Source organism: Symphalangus syndactylus, chromosome 5 (assembly GCF_028878055.3).
Source record: "Symphalangus syndactylus isolate Jambi chromosome 5, NHGRI_mSymSyn1-v2.1_pri, whole genome shotgun sequence".
NCBI lineage: Eukaryota > Metazoa > Chordata > Mammalia > Primates > Hylobatidae > Symphalangus > Symphalangus syndactylus.
Window position 1 is genome coordinate 67,126,372 of NC_072427.2, and position 24,881 is coordinate 67,151,252.

Sequence of the window (24,881 nt, forward strand, 5' to 3'; positions counted from 1 at the left end):
ATACTCTAAAAATTACTGACGAACCTAAAGAAGAGCTTCTGTTTACATTAACCTAAAGAGTTTATACCCTAAAGAGATATGGTTATATACATTTATGTCTATTGATATTTACCATATTAGAAGTTGACTGAGAATATTCAAATATTCACTTATTTATTACTTTTAAAATAATAATGGCAAGCCTATTAAATGTTAATATAAATAACCTATTTTTAATTTTGAAAAATAGCCATATTTTCCAAAACAAAAATTTCAGGAAAAAAAAGTGAATCTTTTTTTACATTTGTGTAAATCTCTTTAATGATTAGATTAATTGAAGACAGTGATTCGCATAGCTCCTTCTACTTTCCATTTGCTGCAATGTGTTGCGTTGGTTGAGGTATATGGAGACAATCTCACCTTACACAGCTGTGTAGTTGGAAAAAGAAGAAATGTTTTAATGGCCTTTGAAATAATTGTAGATATTGTTCTTTGATACTATGCCAAAACTTTACAAATAGTAGCTTTTTAATGGTTATTGTAATGTGGGATCTAAAACCATATCAATGAACTTTTTATATTGTGTTACATTAAAATACACTTGTCTGTATTATACCTTGAATAAATCTTTTACCCATGTATGATTTTGTAATATGATGCATTGGTCATTTGAAAAATATTGATTTATTGAGTTATGCAGATCTTCAGAATGTTGACACATTTCCTCAAACTTCAAAATATCACACTCGTTAATATCCACATAATAAACACAGATCTCATAATTAAAAGTCCTTTTAAGTTCTGGGAAGCTTTCAGCTCACAGTGGTAGATCCAAATTTTCCAAAATTCAAATTTCCATTTGAAAGCTTTAATTTTATCATTGGCAATAAATGCCTGTTATTTTCCTAGAAATGACAGGCTCACTTCATTTTTCATAAAATAACTGTAGCTGTTATTTTAAGCATAAATGTTCAGCTTGCAACTCAAACAATGGCTTTTCCTATAGACAAGCGTTGTACTTTGGCATACAGAAGTGCTTAATGTGTACAGAATATTAAACAGATGTGTACTCAAGGGTAGAGATTTAATAAATTTTCACTGTTTTATCAAGGACATTATTAAGTAAAACTTAGTGCATGACAATGAAGAAGACAATATTTAGTGCCACCTCCGTGTTTCCTGCTAAGATGCCAGCAGATTTACTCATCATTGCTTTTTACTATAAATGCAGATGTCAACACAGTAAGTAGAGAATAACATCTTAGTACCATTATAAAAATAGTTTTGATATCAAAGGAGCCCCAGGGGTCCACAGACCACACTGCTGCTCTACGATGTGATATCAATTCAAACTTGGCAGCTAAAGAATTTACATGCTAAACTTATCCCGAAAAATGACCTAATGAAATCTGATTCAGGCACTTTCCAGGTCTCAAACAAGAAATAATCCAGTGCTTTCATAGCCATCTGTTCATTAATTAATATTGTATTTGCCTTAGTGATATTCGGGGTGCTGCTCTTAAAAAGTTAAATATGTAAGTGAATTTTCAAGCTTTCTAAACTTATTCACAGGATTTCACAGCAACCCCAAATGAGATTGCCCATTAAAACAGTGAGCAATTCTTTTGGTTTATGGCTTATTCACAGGGTGGTTCTGAGGCTGTTTCAGGACCAGGCTGGGTGATCAATACTTAATCAACCCACAGACTACAATTCATGAAATCACTTTTTTGGAGTCATCCGTTCAATCCTGTTCTCAGTCCTCCGCTACTACATTAAAACCTACAGAAACGCTGCTGAAAGTGTCCTAGTTTTTGCCCTAGAAGCAGACTCAGAGGCCCCTGAAATTAGTTCTCTGAGATATTTTCTATGTTTCTGCACCCTCCCTCCCCACCGCACCCTTTTCTTTTGGTGGTCATGAAGTTTTGTTCTGTTTTAAAATCAGCCAGAAAAGGAAAGTACTAGTGCCTTATAGCACATGTAATTCACCAAGAACGTGAATACATCCCACTTCGCATTCAATCAACAAACACCTCTTGATAGCCTCATAAAGAAGCTGGATTTAGTGCAGGGGATTTGGGGGTGAGGACAATAGTAACAACATTATGCAGAGACAGAAGTTACAATTCTTGGCCTCAATTAACCAAAATCATTTTTGGGAAGAACTACTCGGACTCATGTGGAAGGTCCCTGATGAATCAAGGCAAATGTCCAAGGAGAATTGAAACGAGTAATACCAAATCCATGCTATTCCTACAACTGCAAACACACTCCTGGTCTCATGGCTTCTTCATTCAATGTTCCCTTGGCCTGGAAACTTTATCCCTCAGCTCTCCACACTTTATGCATCTCTCTGCTCAAATGCCACCTTAGCGGAGGAGGCTTTCCCCTATCTAAAATTTCTTACCCTGTTTTATTGTTTTATTTCCTTTACAGGAGCTACCACTGCCTGACACATTATATATTTTTTGTTTGTTTGCTATTGTCTGCCTCACCCCATTTGAATGTAAGTTCCAGAGAGCAGGGATTTAATTATTCACTGCTATATCTTGGTCTAGACAGTTTCTGGTTCATAATAGGACACAATAAATATCTGAAGAAGGCCGGGCATTGTGTCTCACGCCTGTAATCCCAGCACTTTGGGAGGTCGAGGTGGCTGGATCACCTGAGGTCAGGAGTTCGAGACAATAAATATCTGAAGAATGAATTAACGAATGCCATAGTAGCTTAGAGCATGGAGAGAAGACCAGTGGGTACTAACTAGATGTTAAGGAAGTACTTCACAGGCTGAAGTGTGAGCTTGGCCTTGACAGGTGTTTCCAACATGTAGGGCCAATGAGCAGAGCAGTCTACTTGCTTTACAGGGCTCAAGCAAGATGCCATCTTCTCAAGGAAGCATTGCCAGGGCTTCCAGGGCTGGGGGAGCTACCTCTGCTTTGGGTTCCTGTAACTCTCCACATTCTCTCCCATGTCCAGGTCACCCAGGTGTGTCTTATCTGTTTACCTGTCTGATTGCTCTAGTAGACTATTATTAGCTCGGAACAATAGGCACAGTGTCTTATTCATAGTTGCATATCTAGCCATACTATAGATGCTGTTATGGGATAGCAATCCCATAAATACTTGCTAACCATATGATTTAATGAACGAAGGAGAAAGCTCCTGTGGGAGGAATGAAAGGCAGGTATGGACAAAACTATGAAGATTCATGGAGCAGATTCATGGAGTTTGGGTTTTGATCATGGAGATGTTGTGACAACCAATTATCTTAGCAAGATCAATATGAGCATGCTGTACATGATGAAGGAATTTAAAAAAATATTACAGAGATGAACTATAACCATTCTACAATGCTCTAGGCACAAAATAATAAGGGCCTGGGGCCAGGCTGGTGGTGATGGAAAAAGTCTGAGGGTACAGATGTAGCCAAAAGTCTTGGTGATTGATTCAATGTTAAGAGCAGCATAGGTGACTGCATATTTTAAGCCTAGGTGACTATAAGAAGATGATGGAGTCCCTCTAACCCATATTTCAAATCTCAAGGCTCATAAGAAAAGAGTATTTGGCAAATTATTCATGTTAATGGCATTATTTCCTTATTCTAGCAATATTTAATGGTGGAATCTGTAAGAATTTATTTGTACAGCCTATAAGCTGATATTAAGCTTTTAGACAAAACTTAAAAGTCCTAAGAATAAATTTTTTTATGAATGCTGCCAGTTATCTATGAGAAGTTGTTCAGTTCTAAGACATAAAGGTAAAGATATTGAAATATTAAATTTCATCACATTCTTCTTCAGAAGTATCACAGAATTTAGGGCTTTGAGAAACTTCAAAGCAAACAAGGCAAACAAGATTTATCTCTCATGAGAATGATCAAAGACTCCACACAGGTGCAGTGATGCACGGACCAGGCTGGGATGGGTGTGTAGGGGAAATGGTAGGACAGGTATCAGATGTTTTCTCTTCCTGCCTTGGAAGTCAGCTTTGGTGACTCCTCTTTTGCAAATAAGAAAGTTGCAGTAAGATTAAAAGGAAGATGAACCACCCAAGGTCACAGGGCTGATCAGAGGCATGATTCCATACACTCAGATGAGGAGCAGAGCCTAACACTTTTAACACTCTTCACAACACTACAGTTAGAGGGATAGGTAAGTTTCAGAAATGGCAAACTTTGGTCCTCTCTATCTCCTCTCCAACAAAGGAAGACAAGAGGCTCAGGAGCAAGGAATAATCAGGAGTATTTAAGAAGTTATTAGAGGATATAGAAAATCTGAAATGCCAGAAAATTCATGGGAAGAAGAGGTTCAAAGATAAGGTCTCAATTGGTTTTGTATCAATTTTCTTCTTTGGCTTCTGAATCTGGATCTCTGTCAGTGTCATTCACATCTCATTTTTCTAACCAAAAGCATCTGTATGACTTAGGAGTATGATACAGGACCCGTGCTTTCCCTACTTTATTTAGTTGTGTTCTTCAGCATCTGATCTGATCAGATTCAGGGATTCATTTGGCAGCATGTTGATTTCATTTTGCTTTCTCCTTCTCTCACCTCGGTTTTTTACTTTTTGATTCAGTTCTAGATCTCTTCGAGTGATAGCAAAACAGCCACTGTTCTGTCTTCTCAACAACCACAACTAAAGGGGTTTTTCTCAATGTTCCAAGGGCCCCCAAATTGAATTTTACTGGCTTTTATTACATTATATGTTCTTCCTTGAATCAATCATTATGTTAAGAGAGTGATAATTGACCAAATATAGGTCATGTGCTCATAGATGGAATTAATTGATGGGTCAATGACATCCACAGTTCATGAACCTTAGTGAAAAAGAGTAGTTTTCCTAGACAAAAGTAAGTGTGCTGTTAGCCAAAAGAGAGAAAATAGATGTTGGGCACAGAAATGGCAGCTGTCTACTGTACTCACTCAATCTAGTTCAAGTAAAAGTGGATTTCTTCCGAGGAAACATGTTGATTGGAACTGGGCCTGGACTGTTTTCAGGAATGAGACAACTCTAAAGACCCTGCTCCCCTGCCCTTTCTTCTTTGCCTAGTTCCCCATATCCTTTCTGTTCTTTCTGGAAGATTCTTTCAGCTTAAGCATAATTTTTGCTTTCTCCTACTTTAGTGTGGCATGGACCCAACTCTCTCTAGTGGCATCTCTCATTGCACTCTTTTAGTTTTTGCATTGTCTTCTCATTGCCTCATTCTCTCCATTTCCTAACTCCAAATTTAAGAACAGAAAGCTGGTGGTTTAAGTTCATTGTATGTCCATGTTGGAGGTAATATGCCACACACTAGATATGGCAATCTGTGGCTTGCCTACCAAGTCCAGTGCTAATTCTTGTTCTAATTAGCTTAGTGGTGATAGATGCAGGAGGCAGATAAGGGGAAAGGTCTTCAGAGAATCTTCAACCAGCCTTCACACTGGGAGGATGGGGTGGAGCCTCAAGAAGTTCACTCCGTTTACAGCAGGGAGGAGCCTCTCCTGTTCCTGGGTGGTAACCTGGGATTCAGTCAGTGAGGTGGAGAGCCTGTTAGCAGGACTACGTCTTACTTTGCTGAGTTGTTTTTCCTTTTTCCTTTTTGCCCAATAAATTCCTCTTCTCACCCTTCTATGTGTCCGCAAGCCTAATCTTTCCTGGTCATATGACAAGAACCAGTTTTTTTCCCACAACAGTGGGAATGGAAAGAAGATGTTCTTAATCCCCTTGGCCAGACCATGGGCTGTAATATTTCTTTTAGCAAGGGGTGTTGGAAGGATAGCTTTTGTCGAATAACCTCTCATAGGTGAAGTCCCAAGCACAGTATCAACGACATTCCCCTAATAACTTTACATTCCCACACTCCAAATCAATTACTTCCCACCTTCCAGGATCCTCTCAGCACCCACCCTCCCTGCATTCTTCTCAGGGAAAGCATATGCAGTCTGAAAGGAACCACTCTACTCTCCTGTCCCTAAATCTACCAGCCCACGTTCTTATCTAAAAGCCGTCCACATCACCTCGACTCTGAATTCTACCCCATTCCCTTTCCCAAGGATTTCTCTCCAACCATTATCAGTTTCCTAAGACACATTACACATTTCTCCCTGTGTTCATTATCTGTGCCTTCCCACTTATGCCTGTCCACTAGAAAACAAGCTCCTCAAGGCACAAATGCAGTATGCTTCATTTAACAAGACTCCCGGCCCCTGGATCAGCAGCTTGACACATAGTAGGCTCTTGATTAATTTTTGTGGTCTGTTTGACTAATTTGAGTGTGGTAGTTCCTCAATAAATAATACTACCCCCTTTCATATTCCCTTCCTTTAACTTTGTTCAGTGTTTATTTGAGAAATTTTCTGTTTAAAGAAACTTTCCTATAAACAAAATAGGAATATCAATCCTTTTGGTAGAAAAGCATGCTTCCTTTGTTGGTACTGACGATCAGTAATACATTGATTTGCCTATGTTTTCCAGAAATATGAATGTGTTCTTCTAATGTCTCTTTCATGACTCATTTAGTTTAATTTATTAAGAATTCCGGAATGCCTTCCAACTGATGATGCATTTCACGCTATGCATATAGCAGAAATAAAATGATTTGCTCTCAGGAAGCTTCAATCTATTGAGATAACAAAGATTGCATCTGCAAGGATGTTTATCACACTTTGGTTTATAAAAGGAAAACTCTGAAGTAACCTGAATGCCTTTATCAACAAATTAGTCAAAAAAATTGTAGTTGGCGAAGAAGGCTGCTTATTGTAGCAGGTCTGAAATAGCAAAAGACTAGGAAGATTCCAAATGCCCACCAACTGCGGACAAGGTGAATAAACTAAGGTTACACCAACAAAAGGAGCACTGTGCACCTGTAATCATAGATATACTGTTAAATGAGAAAAGCCATGTGTATGGTATGTGTATGCTATGTCATCTTCCAGCTAAGGAAGAGGGACGCTACAGATAGTTACACACACACACACACACACACACACACACACACACAGTGGCTTACTTTAAAAATGCCAGGATATACTAAAAACTAGAAGCATGGGCTACCTTTGGGTCAGAATGGGAATTGGGTGAGGGGATGAATATGACAGTTAGTTTTCAAAAATATTTTGTAGATTTTACTCTGGAAATATATGTACATCATCCAAAAATATAAACTTAAAAATCAATTCTTAGAATAAGAAAGCTAAAAGAAAATAATAAACCTATTTTTGAACTATTTTTGAGTTGGTGACTTTACCACTCAGAGAAAGGTTATTTCAAAGTGACTTTAAAACAGTAATTTTGCCGTATATCCCTAGTGTGTTACATTGTAAGAACAAAAGAAGTGAAAAAAGTCTCCTCAGTAATCAAGGCTCTTCTCAGTAATCATAAAGTTAGTTTTAATATATTGTCATTCTGATACTATTGTAATAAAAAGTAAATAAATATTTACATTATTTCATTTAGGAACAAAGGCATTCAGTGAAAGAAGGAAAAGATACAGATATAAGTCAAATAAGTAAAAATTCTGTAACCAAAATTGGTATTGGAAGTATTAGTATGGACTCCTGAGCTATTTTTCTACCTTTGACCACTGAAAAGGTCTAGAGACCTTGGTCAACCCAGCAACCAGACTAGGGATTCTAAATACCTTTCTTCATTAAAAGGAACTTTGTAGAAAGGCTTGATTCCAGATCTAGGGCTTCCAAAGTCAGGACAATTTGATTATAGAAAGGAATAGTAACAGCAGAGGACTTAGCATATTAAATATGTTTAAAATCATTTGCTTACCCCAATAATAATTTTAAAAAGCTCATTGTTGAATTTTGCCAGTTGTTAAGGAATAAGCTCATTATTCTAAAATTTGATTTCTAAAACTCAAGCATTTATACACCTTTTCTGTACAAAGAGCACTTCAAGGTAACCAAATAGTTAATGTAGGAAAGCCATTTTTTTTCTAGAAGAATTCCAGCTAATATATGAAAAGAAATTATAGAATTGGACTACCTCAATTTTGTCATCTCTAATGAAGTAACCATTTTAGGTGGTGACCATGAACAGCTACTAAAATTATTAGGTAAAAAGCTGATGAGGAACTTTATAAGGAAAGATTTGGCTGACATTGCCTATCAAGAATTGATCACTCTTAACATCATAAACAGAGAGACAACTTATGTTCCTCCTGATGTGATAAAATAGGAAGAATAACGTTCCTCCTGATGCAATGCAACATTGTGATCCAGTAAGAAGTACACAACATCTATGAAATATTCTTGCAGAAATTTTAAAAAATCAAACTTGAATCTGATTAATTTATAGAAATGCAAGGGACTGAGAACATAATAAATGACACTACAGGGGCATAAACAAATCAGCAAAATCCACAATGTGATATATACTCCATAAGAATTTTTTCAATAAATAAATTGCAAAAAAAAAAATAGAAAATGAACCTATATATTACAAGAACACTAGAGACATAACAACCAAATGTAATATGTGAACTTGCTAGGATCCTGATTTACACACACCAACTTTTTAGAAAGAAGAGAGAAGCATATGATATTCTCAATATCATTATTACTTTTTTCAAGAGTGATAATAAGTTTGGGCATATGTTTTTTAGAAAATCTTGTAACTTGCACAGGTTCATAATGAAGTATTTACAGATACGAGAGACGATGTTTGAGATTACTCAAAAGAACCCAGTGTGTACAGGGGAAGGGAGATAAGGGTGGAGGTGGAGATTAAAGAAGACCGGCCACATGCGGGTAACTGCTGAAGTTAAGTAATAGTCCCATGGACAATTACAATGGTATTATCTCTACTCTTTTAATACATGTGACAATTTCTATAATAGACATTTTTCAAAGCTGGCTGCATCTTTATTCCATTTTCTTTCAATTCTTTCTGGAAAACTCTAAGATGACTTACGGAAACAATGAACTATAAAAATTCCTCTTCAGAACAGTGTGAAATAATAATGAATTCAAAGGCATTAAATCTCTACTCTTCATCAATTATTTTAAAAGAAGACTATTTCTCACATCAGCTGACATGACGTATTTATGTAATGGACTCCTGACTAGTAGGTTTTTATTTCATATGAAGGGAATACAATATTTGAGTTAGAAAAATTATTCATTTTTAAAAAACATGGATTGTTTGAAATTATTTTCCCTTACAGTAAGATTCCCATTCAGGAGGACTAAGTTCTATTTTCCAATTTGCCAATCAAAATTGCAATCAAAACAATAGAGCATCTTTCTCTAGACCAGAATCAATCCCCCAAATCTTTTTACTCTTGTTTTCTACAATGACCCTGTCATCAATCCTGTGCCTAAGCTGACAAGGCATCACTAAGGTTTGGCCATCTCCCCAACCAAATGGACTGACAGCCCCATCTTGAATCATGGCTAGACCTCAACTGTCCTAGGTAGCTGTAGGAATAAAGTGCTTCAAAAGAATGAATGGATTGCAGCAAATAGCTCACTTGAAATAAACTTTACACAGTTCCATGTTTCTAGTAATCATAAAAATAAAGACAACACTTAACAAATGAAAGATGAGGTAGAAGGATGGCACCAACAACTAAGTATAAGGGTTGATAGCAACTCCTGAAAATTGCCTATCATGTCCAAATGAAAGCAGAGGTATTAATTTTTTCACATACATGTGTATGTCTGTGTGAGCATAGTAAAGGCAACATCACAGAATCCCTGAGAGTTATGCCACAGTTCATGCTGGAAAATTCTTGGAAAGGCAACGCTCCCATTCTGCTTCACTGACAGCACAGGAATATGGTTACTAGTATATGTTCGGCAATCCGACTGCCTGGGTTCAATCACCAGCTTCACTATGAACTATGTAGAAAATATAATACCTTAGTTACCATAAACTAATTCCATGGCTTTATCCTCTGTGTGCTTCAATCTTGTCATCTATGAAATGGAACTATTTAGCCTTGATATATAATAGTAGCACCTTCGTCTGGATTTTCATGAGGATTTTATGATGAAGCACTTAACACAGCACCTGGTGCACTGTTACCAAAGGGGAATGTCCACATCACATTGACATTTTAAATCACTGGATCTGGATTGAGACTTTTCTTGCCAAAGCCCAATGTAGGCTCCGCAGTAGATGCTGATCATTGTCTAGTCCATCATTTATTGTTTCCTTTCTCCATGATAACAACATCCTTGTTTTTAGTAGACCACATTGTCACCTGGCATAAAAGATGACACTTCCCAGCCTCCCTTGAGTCTGGGAGTGGCCATGTACGTAGTCCCAGCCAATGAGAATCAACTAGAAATTTTGTGTGGAACTTATAGGAAATTTCCTTGAAAGAGGTGAATCTGCCCTACTCCCATCTCCTCCTCTACTCAGCTTCTTGGAATGTGGATGTCATGACCGAAACTAGGGCAACCCATCGACCATGAGGCTGGGAAAGCGTCCACGGCCTTTGTAATACTAGAGCTGCCTTGCCAGCCCCTATCTTTCCACTTTCAGACCGCTTGCAGGTGGGAGATAAAGTTCCAGCTTATTTAATCACAGAGTTTTTGCTTTGATTTGTCTCATTCTTATTGTTGTTTTGTTTTGTTCATGCAGTCAACCAAGCCCTTTAGATCTGGTCAGAGACAATAAACATTGACTGAAAAATACATGTTTCATTTATGAGTGTCTGTGCTGGTCCACGTGTAAGTGAGAGGTGAAATACGGACCTACAGAACCAAATAGAGGGACATAGAAACCAAGTGGAGGAACAAAGGCACAGTTTTGGGAGGATCACAAGAATCAATACATGGCTATGAATCATCATTAATATATCGCAGTATAAACAGCATACAGAAATTTCTAGGGGACTCAAGACAAAAGTAGTAGATAAAATAAGAAGAAAAGACAACTAGAGCTATTGTTAACGGCTCTGGAGCAGGAGGAGAGGAAAATTTATGCAATTGCTGGGGTTTGAGAATGAGCCAAAGTATTTTGGCAGCCAAGCACTGAAAGTTGGTAATCTATAATAAATGAGACTCACTACACCAAAATTGTTCCTAGAATGAATCCACCCTGAATGTAATAAAGGAAACATTCCCGTCCATACTGAGAATTGTTAGTTCAATGGCAACTTTAAAAAATTTTGTTTGTTTCTCCAGTTAGGGATCAAGGCACACGCAATGATTTATGTTCTAAGAAATTATCGGTTGTCGTCTTTCGTAATAGCAAATGCAAATCCAATGAAATCAGCACTAAAAATCCAGTCACGCTGGCTGACCTGGAATTGTCTGTTAAAAGCTGATTGATGGGTCTCATGTTGTGCTCTGTGAACAACCAGAGCATGACAAAATACTCATCTCTGCATTGTGGCTGACCCATCTCTTCAGTAATTGTTTAACAGATTTTTAATTGTGCAACATATCTTCCATATGCAGTGCCAGTTACATTTCAAAGCTAGAAAGAACCTTCACATTCATCTACAACAGCCCCTGGGTTCAGGCAGACACCAAATCGAAAATAGCCAGGACTGGTGATTATATACAAAGCTTAAGTCAAAACTCCCACCAAATTTCCTAGAACATCATCTTCATACAAAATAAAAATGTACACGATTTCAATGTAATAATTTCCCTTTGTTTGGTCCTCTGTGAACACAGGCATAGTGAACTGGAATCTTCCTAGAAAACCTTTCTTATTCTTGAAAACAAATCAATTTGTCCTTGTCCTTCTAAACAATTTCAATTCTTTTGACTTTTCATCATGTCACATTTGCATGTTTGTAGTTCCCTTTTCTGAATCTGTTCCAAGTGCCTCCACACTTTTTTAAAGGTTTGAGCCAGGCACCGGTGGCTCACACCTGTAATCCCAGCACTTTGGGAGGCCGAAGCAGGAGGATCACTTGAGCCCAGGAATTGGAGACCAGCCAGGGCAACATGGCGAGACCCCATCTCTATAAAATTGCTTAAGTAGCCATGCATAGTGGTATGCACCTGTGGTCTCAGCTACTTGGGAGGCTAAGGCAGGAGATTCACTTGAGCCCAGGAGGTTGAAGAGGCTGCAGTGAACCCTCTTTGCACCACTGTACTCCAGCCTGGGCAACAGAGCAAGAATCTGTCTCAAAAAAAAAAAGGTCTCATGACCTAAACTGCACATATTAGTCTGATAAGTATCTGACTAACATGAATTCATGTATGAAGGAAAAATCATTTCCCATATATGACACATAAACTTTTAACATATTTTCATATCATCTCATTCATAGAGCACACACACACATGCACACAGATAAACACATATACACCATGTAGTCATTGATGGAGCCAAATTTACTACTATACTTCTATCTAGCTGGTGGTCCCTGACTCATATCTGTGTGGATGGGGTCTAAGAATACAATTGAGACCTCATCTCTTTTCACTTCCCTTCTGCTTTTGTGCATGACTACAGTATTCAAATATGTTGTAATAAGATGGTTGTGAGCAGTAGCTGTGGTTTAGAAGCCTTCAAACTAGTGTGGAAATTATTTCCAGGGAAAGATCAGGAACACAATAAAATTGGCTTTGGTGAAAGTCATAAACTGTGGTGGAGAGCAACACGATGATTGCTAGTTTACTACATGCCAAGCACAGTGCTCTCCTAAGCCTTGCAACAAATGCAAGGGGTAGGTATTTTATTCCATTTTACAGATGAGAGAAATGACTTACTTTAATGAGCCTGACTACAGGAGATAGGATTTCAGCCCACAACTGTCTGCAACCTAGACTTGTGCTCTTAATCATTAAGTTACAATGGTTACCTATAAATATGGATATGTCCAGTCCACAGAAAGCAGAATTTGGGTGAGATTTCTCATACTAAAGAAACTGAGAAAAGCTGGAACATCTTCAAGAAGCAAGCGATGGTAGTTGCTTAGTCAATATGAGAGTTTTCATAGAATGCTTGCCCTTAGCTTGAAATGGTTTTAGCATCAGTTCTAAAAGGATGGTGCTCAGAGGCCTCTTGTTTGTTGTTTCACTGGTGACAGCATCTGGCTTTCTGACATGAGAGTTGAAGTGTTTTTGTAATTACATCATGGGTGTGCACTCAGAACTAGCCTAGAATCTAGGCAGGGGTGGGGAATTAGTGCTACATAACAACCAATGGAAAAATGCAGTTTTGAGTACTAGATGAAAAAACCAAGGCAGACAATTCTGCTTCATATACACATATGAAACCTTCTGTGATTTTATTTTTAAAGGGTTTCCCAGATGGTTTGGCAAAGGAAAAGTATATGTAGAGAAATGACTGGAATGAGTGAGGCCAGATGTTAGCAGTTAAGTGAGGGCTGTCAGATTCACCAAAGAAAAACGCAGGATACTCAGTTAAATTTGAATCTCAGATAGACAACAAATAATTTTTCAATATAAGTAGGTACAAAATATTGTATACATACATAACCTTAAAAATTATTTGGCTTTTTGCTTGAAATTCAAATTTAACTGGGAGTCCTATATTTTATCTGTTAATTCTACAGTAGGTGAACCTAGATAGGTGTATATGAGTGTTCAGTGTTATTCATTGAACTTTGTGACTTTGAAAGCTTTTAAAATAAAAATATTAAAGTGCTTTTCAAATGTTTATTTGTATAATGATACTTTCACAGTTCTTAATATTAATTGTAAATTTTACTGTGTAGAAAAAAGAGAATGATTTATATTTTAAAACTCTATTTAGGCGGGGTGCAGTGGCTCATGCCTGCAATCCCAGCACTTTGGGAGGCCGAGGTGGGTGGATCTTGAGGTCAGAAGTTCAAGACCAGCCTGGCCAAGATGGTGAAACCCTGTTTCTACTAAAAATATAAAAAATTAGCCGGGCATGGTGGCAGGTGCCTGTAGTCCCAGCTACTCCGGAGGCTGAGGCAGGAGAATGGCGTGAACCTTGAAGGCAGAGCTTGCAGTGAGCCAAGATGGCGCCACTGCACTCCAGCCTGGGGGACAAAGCGAGATTCCGTCTCAAAAAATAAGAATAAAAAGCTTGTAATCCCAGCACTTTGGGAGGCCAAGGCGGGCGGATCACCAGGTCAGGAGATCAAGACCACGGTGAAACCCCGTCTCTACTAAAAATACAAAAAAATATTAGCCGGGCGTGGTGGCGGGCGCCTGTAGTCCCAGCTACTCGGAGAGGCTGAGGCAGGAGAATGGCGTGAACCTGGGAGGCGGAGCTTGCAGTGAGCCGAGATTGCGTCACTGCACTCCAGCCTGGGCGACAGAGCGAGACTCCGTCTCAAAAAAAAAAAAAAATACAAAAATTAGCCAGGTGTGGTGGTGGGCACCTGTAATCCCAGCTATTCGGGAGGCTGAGGCGGAGAATTGCTTGAACCCAGAAGGCGGAAGCTGCAGTGAGCCAAGATCACACCACCGCACTCCAGCTTGGGCGACAGAGTAAGACTCCATCTCAAAAAAAAAAAAAAAAAAAAAGAAAAAGAAAAAAAACTAAAACTCTATTTACAGCCCAGAGATAGTCGAGTGAAGGTGGGAGGGTTGAAACTGGCCAGAGAGACCCAGCTACGGCAAGCAGCCTGACCTGGGAAGGCTGTGTTCCCACAGGCTCCAGACTCTCTTTCCCTGTCCAGAGAGGAGATTCTGCTATGCCTCTTCCAGACCAGGAGACACACAGCGGCTTAGCCTGGGGACACCACGTAACCCTTTCAGAAAGCACCTGTAGGGACCATTGAGAACCCCATCGACACCAGATAATCCAAGCCGACCAAAATAATGCCTTGAAGGCTGTGAAAATTAAAGTGTATCATACAAAGCACAACACATAAAAGTAGGTCAAGGCCGGGCGTGGTGGCTCACGCCTGTAATCCCAGAACTTTGGGAGGCCGAGGCAGGTGGATCACCTGAGGTCAGGAGTACCAGTCCAGCCTGGCCAACCTGGTGAAACCCCATCTCTACTTCTCTACTAAACATACAAAAATTAGCTGGACGTGCTGGTGGGAGGCTGAGGCAGGAGAATCACTTGAACCTGGAGGCAGAGGTTGCAGTGAGCTGAGATCGCGCCATTGTACTCTAGACTGGGCAAGAGCACAAGACTCTGTCTCAAAAAAAAAAAAAAAGTAGGTCAAGACCCATGTGCTAAACCTAAACGGGGTGATTTCCTGCTAAAATAAAAAGATTTAAATAGGATCCAGAGTCTCCTAACATCATACACAATATGTTTAGGATACAACAAAAAATCACGCGTCATACCAAGAACCAAGAAAATTGTAACTTGAATGAGCAAAGACAATCAGTTGACACCAATTCAACATGAATCAGATGTTGGAATTATGTGATGAAGGTTTAAATCAGCCATAAGAAAAATGCTTCAACAATTGAGTACAAATTCTCTTGAAACAAATGAAAAAAGAAAATCCCAGCAAAGATAATATCAGTTCTCTCCAGGAATGTACCAGTGGATAATTTCCATTTCTTAAAGCAAAATCTTTGAAGTATATATAATGACTAAATATAGCCAAAGTAATGTGATATAAACACTTAATCAAGTATAATCGATGTCCAGAATAAAAGAAATGATGACTGAAAGGGCAAGCAAGACATACAAACTATCTGTGCTTGCATGCAATTTCTCTTTTTAGAGTACTAGTGCTAGAAACAGAGGAATAACTTCAAAGTTGCACTAATCTAAGCAACTCAATTCTTACTTGCCTTAAGGCTGTTGCCAAGAATTTGGCAAAAAGATTAAATGTTAGAAGTCTCTCTAACAAACTAAAGGGCTTGGCTTTCCACATGTTGTTCCACAATGGAATTGAAGCATTGCACAGTTATGTAAATGGTTCCCCAAGCCATGTTTTTTGTAGGCTTATGCCCTGTTGAGGTGAAATGATATGAGTCAAGCGCAACATAGATGTAGTCTCTAGGCCCCCACCTGCTGAGAAGACATGTGCTTTGATGTGTGCTAAATTGAACTGAACAGCGCTTACTCCAAAGAAGCATTTGGTAACTGTACATATGATTAAAACAAACATTTGCACTTAAGAAATTTTCACAGCCTAAATAGGTGTTCCAATAACAATAAATCTAGCAGAAATTTACTGTGCACTTGCTATGTGCCAGACACTTGATTAGTTTTGATTTGTGTTATTTAATGCATATAGCATTCTTCATGATAAGTATTATTATGCTCATTTTACACGTGAGGGAATTACAATTCAGAGAGCTTAAATAACTTGTCCAAGGCCACACAGCTTTGTCATGCTTGCGTAGTAAAACCCCAATTCCTCTTTAAATCAAACTGTTTACTCTATAACTGTACTGCCTCCTTCCAGCTGAACATGGTACCACTTTAAATTCATGATAGTGAACTTCACGTGATCCTTTGATCTGCCAACATGCAGATTACATTTTCCTAAATTCCTAATGTTTTCACTTGCAGGTAACCATTCACAACCTCTTCTTCAACTTCAACCCCTCCCTCGCATCTTCACTCTTGGTTTATCTTTTTGCTTCCTGCTTTACTGAGAAAATACAATCAGAAGAGAAATTTGAATCCTCACACTGTGCCTTCCTGCTTGTTACTGTAGATGAACCAGCTGTACCCTGTGTACTACCTCAGACAATCTCCCCACTCCCTTGTGCCTTAGATCCCACCCTTTCTTATTCAACAGTATCCTTCAGCAATTCTCCCATTTCTCACTTGCATTATTATTTTTCCCTTTCTACTGAATCATGTCTGTCAGCATACAAACATGCAGTTATTTCTTCCATTTTAATAAAACAAAATAAACACAAAAACAGAATTTCTTTCCTCCTCAGCCATTGCCCATGTACTGGCCCCTTTGTAGCAACATTCAAGACTTGTTTATACTTGCTCACTCCAGTTCTTGTTCTCTTTAAAACTGACTCTAAATAGGCTTTTCTCTATCTTCCCTCATTCCCGAGGTGATCTCATCAAGTCTTCTGGTTCTATCTTCTTTCTGCTGGTGACTCCTAAATTCCTGTCTTTCAGGAATTCCAGCATTCCAGACTCAAATATCCCACTGCCCATTCTCTTCTCTTCCTTGACATCTCAGTCATTCCAAAACCAAATTTCTGATCTTCCTCTCATATCAGTCCTAGTTCTGGCAAGAGAAACAAATGGCACACTTTAATTGGATAATTTGACGGCAGTTTATAAAGAGGCTATTTACAGGGTGTAGAGAAACCACAGAGGATAGCACAGAGCCCCAGTGCCAACAAAGGTGGTCATTGTCCCACCAATCTTGGAGGGGAAAGAAGTGAACAGAGGAAGCAGTTGTCACTAAGAGAGAGAGAGAAAGAGAGAGAGGTATGGAGGTAATTGGCAGGAGCTATGACGCCCTGTGGGAGTGTAACCAGCTTAAAGCAACTCTTCCTTCCTTTGAATCTCATACCAGTGCCCCTCATTGGCTGAACATGCACTGGAGACCCAGAGAGCACAAGATCAGCAATGTACTCCACAGTAGGCTTACCAGGGTACAGAACAGAATGAGGGTGAGTAGACAGTGCCTGCACAGTGGTAAATAAAAGATATCCTGCACACTCCCTAAACAATTCCACCTAGGATCTTTCCCCTATCAGTTGATGGAAAAGCCATACTGTTCGTTCTTCTAGGAAAAAAACAAGAAGTCATCTTTGACTCACTTTTACATTTGACCTGTCAGATCTCATTGGTCCTCCCTTCCAAGTATATCTAGATTGACCACTTCTCACCAAGTCCAGTGCTATCCTTCTCATTGAGCCAACATCCTCTCTTGCCATTCACAGCTAACAGGTCTCCCTATTTCCACTACCATGCCTGCAGGTGCAATTATAAACACAGTAACCAGAGGACAGTTTCATGTCTTTCTAGGAGTTTATCCAGTTCATCTAAGTTGTTTAATTTATTGACATACAATTGTTCATAGTGTTCCTTTACAATCCTTTTTATTTCTTTAAAGTTGGTAGTAATGTTCTGTCTTTCATTTCTGATTCTAGTAATTTCAGTCTTTTCTTTTTTTTTTTCTTGGTCAATTTAGCTAAAGTTTGGCCGAGTTTGCTAATCTTTTCAAAGAATCAGATTTTATTTTCATTGACTTTTATCTATTGTTTTTCTATTCTTTATAAAATTAATTTCCTTTCTAATCTCTGTTATTTCCTTTCTTCTGCTTGCTTCAGGATTAGTTTGATTTTTCTTTTTTCAGTTTTCAGGTAGATTATATTTTTGATTTGAGGTTTCTTTTTTTAAAACATAGACATTCACAGCTACACATTTCCTATTAACCACTGCTTTAGCTTCCTTCTATAAGTTTTTGATATGCTGTCTTCATTTTTATTTCAAAGTATTTTGTAATTTCTCTTCTGATTCCTAATTGAATCATTGGTTATTTAGGAGTGTGTTGTTTAATTTTTACGTATCTGTAGATTCCCCAAATTTCTTTCTGTTGTCAATTTCTAATTCTGTTCCATTTTGGTCAGAGAACATATCTGGTATTTTTAAATTATTTCTATTCTTTTAAATTTATTGAGTTTCGTTTTGTGACCTAGTGTATGGTCTATCCTGAGAAATGTTCCATGTACACTTGAGAAGAATATATATTCTGCTGTTGTTGGATGAAATGTTCTATTGAGGTCTGTTAGGTATAATTGGGTTAGACTGTGGTTCAAGTCTTCTATTTCCTTGTTGATTCTTAGCCTAGTTGCTCTATCCATTATTGAAAGTGGGCCACTGAGGTTTCCAACTACTATTGTTGAATTTTCTGTTTGAGTTTACACTTCATGTTTTGTGGTGCTCTGTTAAGTATATACATATATATATGTTATATATAAATATATATAATATATTTATATATAACATATATATTTATATATATTATATATTATATAAATATTATATATATATTTATATATAATATATTATATAAAAATATATAATGTATATATAATTATATAATATATACTATATAAAATATATATTATTATATATAATAAATAATAATATTATTATATATAATAATAATATTATTATATATAATAAATAATAATATTATTATATATAATAAGTAATAATATTATTATATATAATAAAATATATATAGAATATATAACATTCTATATATATTTGACAGGAGCTTATATAAATATATAACATATATATTTATATGTATTATATATATATAAAAATACATATATGTTTATAACTGTATCTTCCTGATAGGTTGACTCTTTTATGTTTACAAAAGTTCTCCTTTATCTCTACTAACATTTTTGTTTTGAAATCTATTTTGTCTGGCACTCCAGATTTCTTGTGGTTGCTGCTTACATGATCTATCTCTTTCATCCTTTTAACTTTAATCTATTTGTATCTTTGAATCTAAAGTGTGTCTCCTGTAGACAGCACATAGTTGAAACATTCTCATTTAAGGTAATTATTGATGTAGTTGGACTTGCATTTGACATTTTACTTTTTGTTTTCTATATGTCTCACGTATTTTTTTTGATATTCTATTCCTCCTGTACTGCTGCTCCCTTTTGCATTTAGTGAATATTTTCTCATGTAGCATTTTAATTTCTTTAATAATTTTTTGATACATTTTTAAAAATTGTTAAATTATGCCTTTACTGATTGCTCTAGAACTTATCAAAAATAGCTTCAGATTTATATTAACTTAATTATAGATGTTATTTCTAATCCCTTTCCACATTTTTCTGGTATTATTGTTATTCATTTTACATCTACAAATGTTGTAAGTCCAAAATTACATTGTCATAATTATTATTTTATGCACTTAGTCTTTGAAGAAATTGAGAGGAAAACACGTGGTTATGTATATGCATGTATGTATACTTACTTACAGCCTTTGTTACATTGACTTGCTTAGTCATCATCCTCAGTTTTCTTTATTTATTCCTGTAAATTTGAGTTACTAGATGGAACCATTTCTTGAGCCCAAAAGAGCTTTGTTCCTACTGTCCTTCTTCGTGCTATTATTGGCAAGTATATTACATTTGTATATGTTATAGTCCCCAAAACACATTATATGTGTATTATGTTATATAATAGCTTTTTAAATTAGTTAAGAGAAGGGGAAGAAATATTCATTTATACCGTCTTTTATAATTCATAATTATCTTTACCAATGTTCTTTCCTTTTTTTAAATGTGGATGTGAATTGCCATCTGATTTTGCTTGCTTTAAGATTGAAGCACTACTTTTAGTATATCTTGTAAGGTAATTCTGCCAGCAATTCAATTCAATTTCACTTGAATTTTGTTTATCTGGGAATGTCTTTATTTCCATGTCCATTTTTTAAAAATAACTGCTGGATATAGGATTCTTGAACAACAGTGTTTTCGTTGAGCATTGAGAATGAGTATATCATTCTACTGGCTTCTGGCCTCCACTGATTCTGATATGTCAGCTGTTAACCTTATTGGGGTTCCATCATAAATGACAAGTCATTTTTCTCTTGCTGCTTTCAAGATTTTCTCCATGTCTTTGGCTTTTGGCATTTTTACTATGACATGTCTATTTGTAGATCTCTTTATCTTATGTGGAATTCATTGAGTTTCCTGGATTTATAAATTAGTGTTTTAAAATAAATTTCATCCGTTTTCAGCCATTATTTATTTAAATATTTTTAAATCTCCTTTCTCTCTTTCCTCTCCTCCTGGTACTCTCATTACATGTATGTTGGTGCACTCAATGATATCCTGTATTTTCCTGGGGCCCATGGTTACTCTGGGATGACAGTGGTTCTGGCAGGATATTCTTTGACTATCTGTTCAACATTCAGCTTTTCACTCCCACTAGAAGCTGAGTGTAATGAGAGATGTATTTGATAAGTGTGTGTTGGGCACTTGAATAATGTCAAGACACAAAAACTATTGAGTATGACTGATTAAGATACTTGTTTCAGTTAATGTTTCCTCTTTCAATGAAAATGCATTAGGCAGTGATTCTTTCACACCTCAGTGTAAATTGCTTTAACCCCAAAATATCTCGCTTTTACTATTATTTTTGCATCACTCCAGTATAACAACTTTGGAAACCAAAGACTCATTCTATATATGGCATTCTGTTTTTAGTAGTGGTATTTCCATTTACAAAATGTAATGATTCTCTGTTGCTGAAAATGTCAAATCCTAGAAGGATACTATTCCTATGTGTGATGTTAACATTGTTCTCAAACAGTTGTTGGCTAAAGATTCATTTGATTAATCCAAGTTTTCCTAAATAGATGATTCTGATGTAGTTCTGTTTAGAAATAACTTCAATAACAGTTTTTATATTTTATTTTCACATTGAAAATCAGTCAGATTTGCTTCAGCCTCAGAATGTGTTTATGTAAAATTAAATGAACATGGGCAGTGAGCCGCATTTTTTTTTTTCTCAATGGTAAAGGGGTTAATGGACTTTCAGTTCCTCTTATCACTTATCCACTTATACAAGTGTTGACCTGTATAAAAGGCATAGTGCGGCATCTGACTTCTGGAGAGGTATTTGCTTTTGGGAGTCTGTAGAGTATCAGAGATCAATGGTTGTCAGAGAGGTAAAGGAAAAGAAGCAGGAAGTGAGAGAAGAGTTTACTCCAGGTACACACATCTCCTATCTGTCCCTTGATCTTACCAAGGTTAAAGTATCTGCCTTGTCAGTGAGAATGCTCTCACCCTGATGTTCGTGTGGCTGGTCCTTCTTGTCATTCAGATCTCAGCTTAGGTATCATCCCCGCCACCGAAGAGGCTTTCTCTGGTATCCCAAACTGAAGTGATTAGCAGTCACAACATTTTATTATATTTTAATAATTATAATAATTAAATTATTATAATTTAAATATATTATTATATTTTAATTCTCCAAAAATACTTCTTATCTGATATTTTTCTACATATAGTAGTTTGCTTAGTCTTTTCTCCCATTATAAAAGAACAATGTTCATCTTGTTTACCTCTTTATCTCCAGCGTCTAGAACAGAGATACATGCAAAATATTTAATAAATATTTGCGGAATCAAATTATTCTTTCTTCTCTTCTTAGGCTTCTCATCTCCTTCCACTTGCTCTTCATTAGAAGTGTTATAAGAAATGAGCACAAAGTTATCACTAAGATCGCAGGCTTTTTCTATTTCTAGAATCTTCAGAACATTGTTCCTAGAGAACCACAAAGGTCAGTGGTGTAAGGGCACAAGAAGAGAAATGGGACAGACATGTTATCAGCTCACAGAGAGGTTGATGGTTCAGTGAAAGGAATGAAGAAGGATTGGTAACAAAAAAGAAAAGAAGAATTTAATGCAGTATCAACTGAAAACTTTTATTTTAAGCTTAACTTCAGCTATTCATTTTTATTCAATAACTCCTTGTCAATCATCTGCTATGTGCCAGAAAATGAATATTCTCCCATTTCTTCAAACAGGAACATTATTAAGCCTCTTTTCTATGCATTCTGTGTTGGGCATGGAAGAATACTATTTGGATCTGACATTTAAAGAAAGAAATAAGAGACTAAAGGTTGTATCAGTGGCACAGAATGCATTTGAACACATTTAGGCAACTGTGACTATGTTGAAAGACACTGAACAAATTGACTCAATATGAGAAAAAAACAAGACTTTTTTTTGTGTTATTCTCCAACATATAGGGCACTTTTATATATTTATTAAATGAATAAATTTGCAAGAAGAAGAAACAAATATTTGACGGTTCAAGGACTCAGGGAACTAAATGCTTTTTACCTTGTGCATGAATATTAGGATTAATGTTGTAAAGAATGTGGTGATTCAGGTTTTATGCTTGTTTGTTTTTTAGTAGTAAAAGAGTTGATAAAGAAAATCATAGGACGTATTTAGTGCTTTCAACACACTGATTTTATAGAATAAAATAAATGATACAAGCCATAGTGTCTTCTGTAGAAATAAGTCTGAATTCCTGAGAATGAGAACACGATTATTATTGTTGATACATTGATTTTTGTTTTTTTATGATTGATTGCATAACAAATGTCCAAAGAAATGATATACAGGAAAAGAGAATTTAACAGTGGTTACACAAGCATCAGTGATACAATGGAGGAGAAAAAAGAGCAGCTCCAGATGATAAACAGAGCCAGCTCAGACGAATGGATGGCCTCAAAGGGACTCGTTCTAATCAAGATGCACAGATCAGCTTCTAATAGGTCCCATGGATGCCAGGGCAGGCCTCTGATGTCTGAGCTGGAGCATTCATATTTGCATATTAAATATATAAGTCACCGGCAGTGCAGGGAACAGATAATGGGAAAATAGGAACAGGACATTGAAAGGGCATGTTTATCCGGTTATAAACTAGTTGGAACACAACCAGATGTTAGTGTGTATAGACAAAGAAATATCTTTTTATAGCCGGGCTCAATTCCCAAACCAGATCAATGCATAGCCCTTACCTGACCAGTCCAACACCTATTGCTGGAAGGTAACTTCCTAGCATCTAGTGTAACTATCTCCTTCACTCTCAGAGAAATAACTAAGGCATATCAGACCGACTCAGCTCACATTTACCAAGTATATGCTATAAACTGTGCTATGATATGTAAGTGATAAAGAAAACATGGTATATTGTTCAAGGATTTTACCATTTAGAGTGGAAAGGAGACAGATAACTAGTTAAATTCTCTGTAATGTGGTACGTGAAGAGATACAGATTTGTACAGAATGCTGTGGGAGCCCAGAGGAGGTATGGCAGAGACGTAGACTATGGGAGAAGGAGGTTTTCTGGTACCCAGCTGCAAACCATAGATACATAATCCAAGACAGCTTAATTGTCCGTGCCCACACCTGATATGGAGAAGATGTGAGGGGATTTGTTATTTCACACTATGCTTTGGTTCTGTGTCTGCATTTTTCCCCCTTTTGAGTTGATACACTGGTGCTGAATTTCCTGTTTTATGATTAACTGAATTTCCTATTTTATGATTAACTGAATTTCCTATTTTATGATTTTCCTATTTTATGGAGTTTCTCATTAATTTTTATGAGAAACTCCATAAAAAGCCACTCCAAGAAATTTTCCCAAGACTTCATGCAGGATCTGCCTTAGGGCCACACAGCACGTTTCCCCATCTAGATTTTTGGAGCAGCCCTGGCTAGGCCCCTGTCTCCAGTTACTCTTGAAACAAGAGATTGGGCTCTGTCCTTTCTATTAAGTGGGAAAGTGAAAGGTTTGCTTCTCTGTTTACAGAAAATAAAACAAGATCATGTTGTCATATAACAAAGTTTATTCACACAAAGTCCAACCATCATTAATTGAGCCAAGTCCTGTGTGAGGTGCTGGGGGTAGATACAACGGCACATAGGACTGGAAAGTTCTCTCCTTTGGAAAGGACCTTGTTGGAAGGAGGCTTTGCCTAGCGGTAACAGAGAGATGTTGGAGCCAGACTGCCGAGGCTGGAACCCTGGCACCATCTCTGTACCCTTAGGCAAGTTACTTATCTCTCTACACTACAGTTCCTTTGATTATTAAATGGAAATATTAATAGTACTTATCCCATAAAATGATTGTAAAGTTGAACAATCTGCAAAGAGCACTTAGAAGAATGTTAAGCTCTTAGTAAGTCTAGTAACTATTATTATTATGGAGTATAAAAGAAAGAAAATTAGCAACTAAATCAGTAAGATAGTTTTAGAGAGTCATAAGTACTGTGAAGAAAATAAAACAGGATTATGAGAGACAGCATAATTGGTATATTAGGGCATTTTCATGCTGCTGATAAAGACATACCTGAGACTGGCTAATTTACGCAGGAAAAGGGTTTAATGGACTTATAGTTCCACGTGGCTGTTGAGGCCTCACAATCATGGCGGAAGTCAAGGAGGAGCAAGTCATGTCTTACATGGATGGCAGCAGGTGAAGAGAAAAAGAGAGAGCTTGGGCAGGGAAACTCCTGTTTTTAAAACCATCAGATCTCATGAGACTTAGTAACTGTCG

General features: G+C 37.0%; 1 long non-coding RNA gene across 1 annotated transcript in view; it reads right to left on the bottom strand.

Moving 5' to 3' along the window:
- Positions 1-350: 350 nt before the first annotated feature.
- The window catches only part of LOC134736708 (uncharacterized), a 49,102-nt gene continuing 24,571 nt past the window's right edge, over positions 351-24,881 (bottom strand). The window contains exon 3 of the long non-coding RNA XR_010120965.1: positions 351-408. This is a non-coding gene — a long non-coding RNA (uncharacterized lncRNA). The remainder of the gene's footprint in view (positions 409-24,881) is intronic.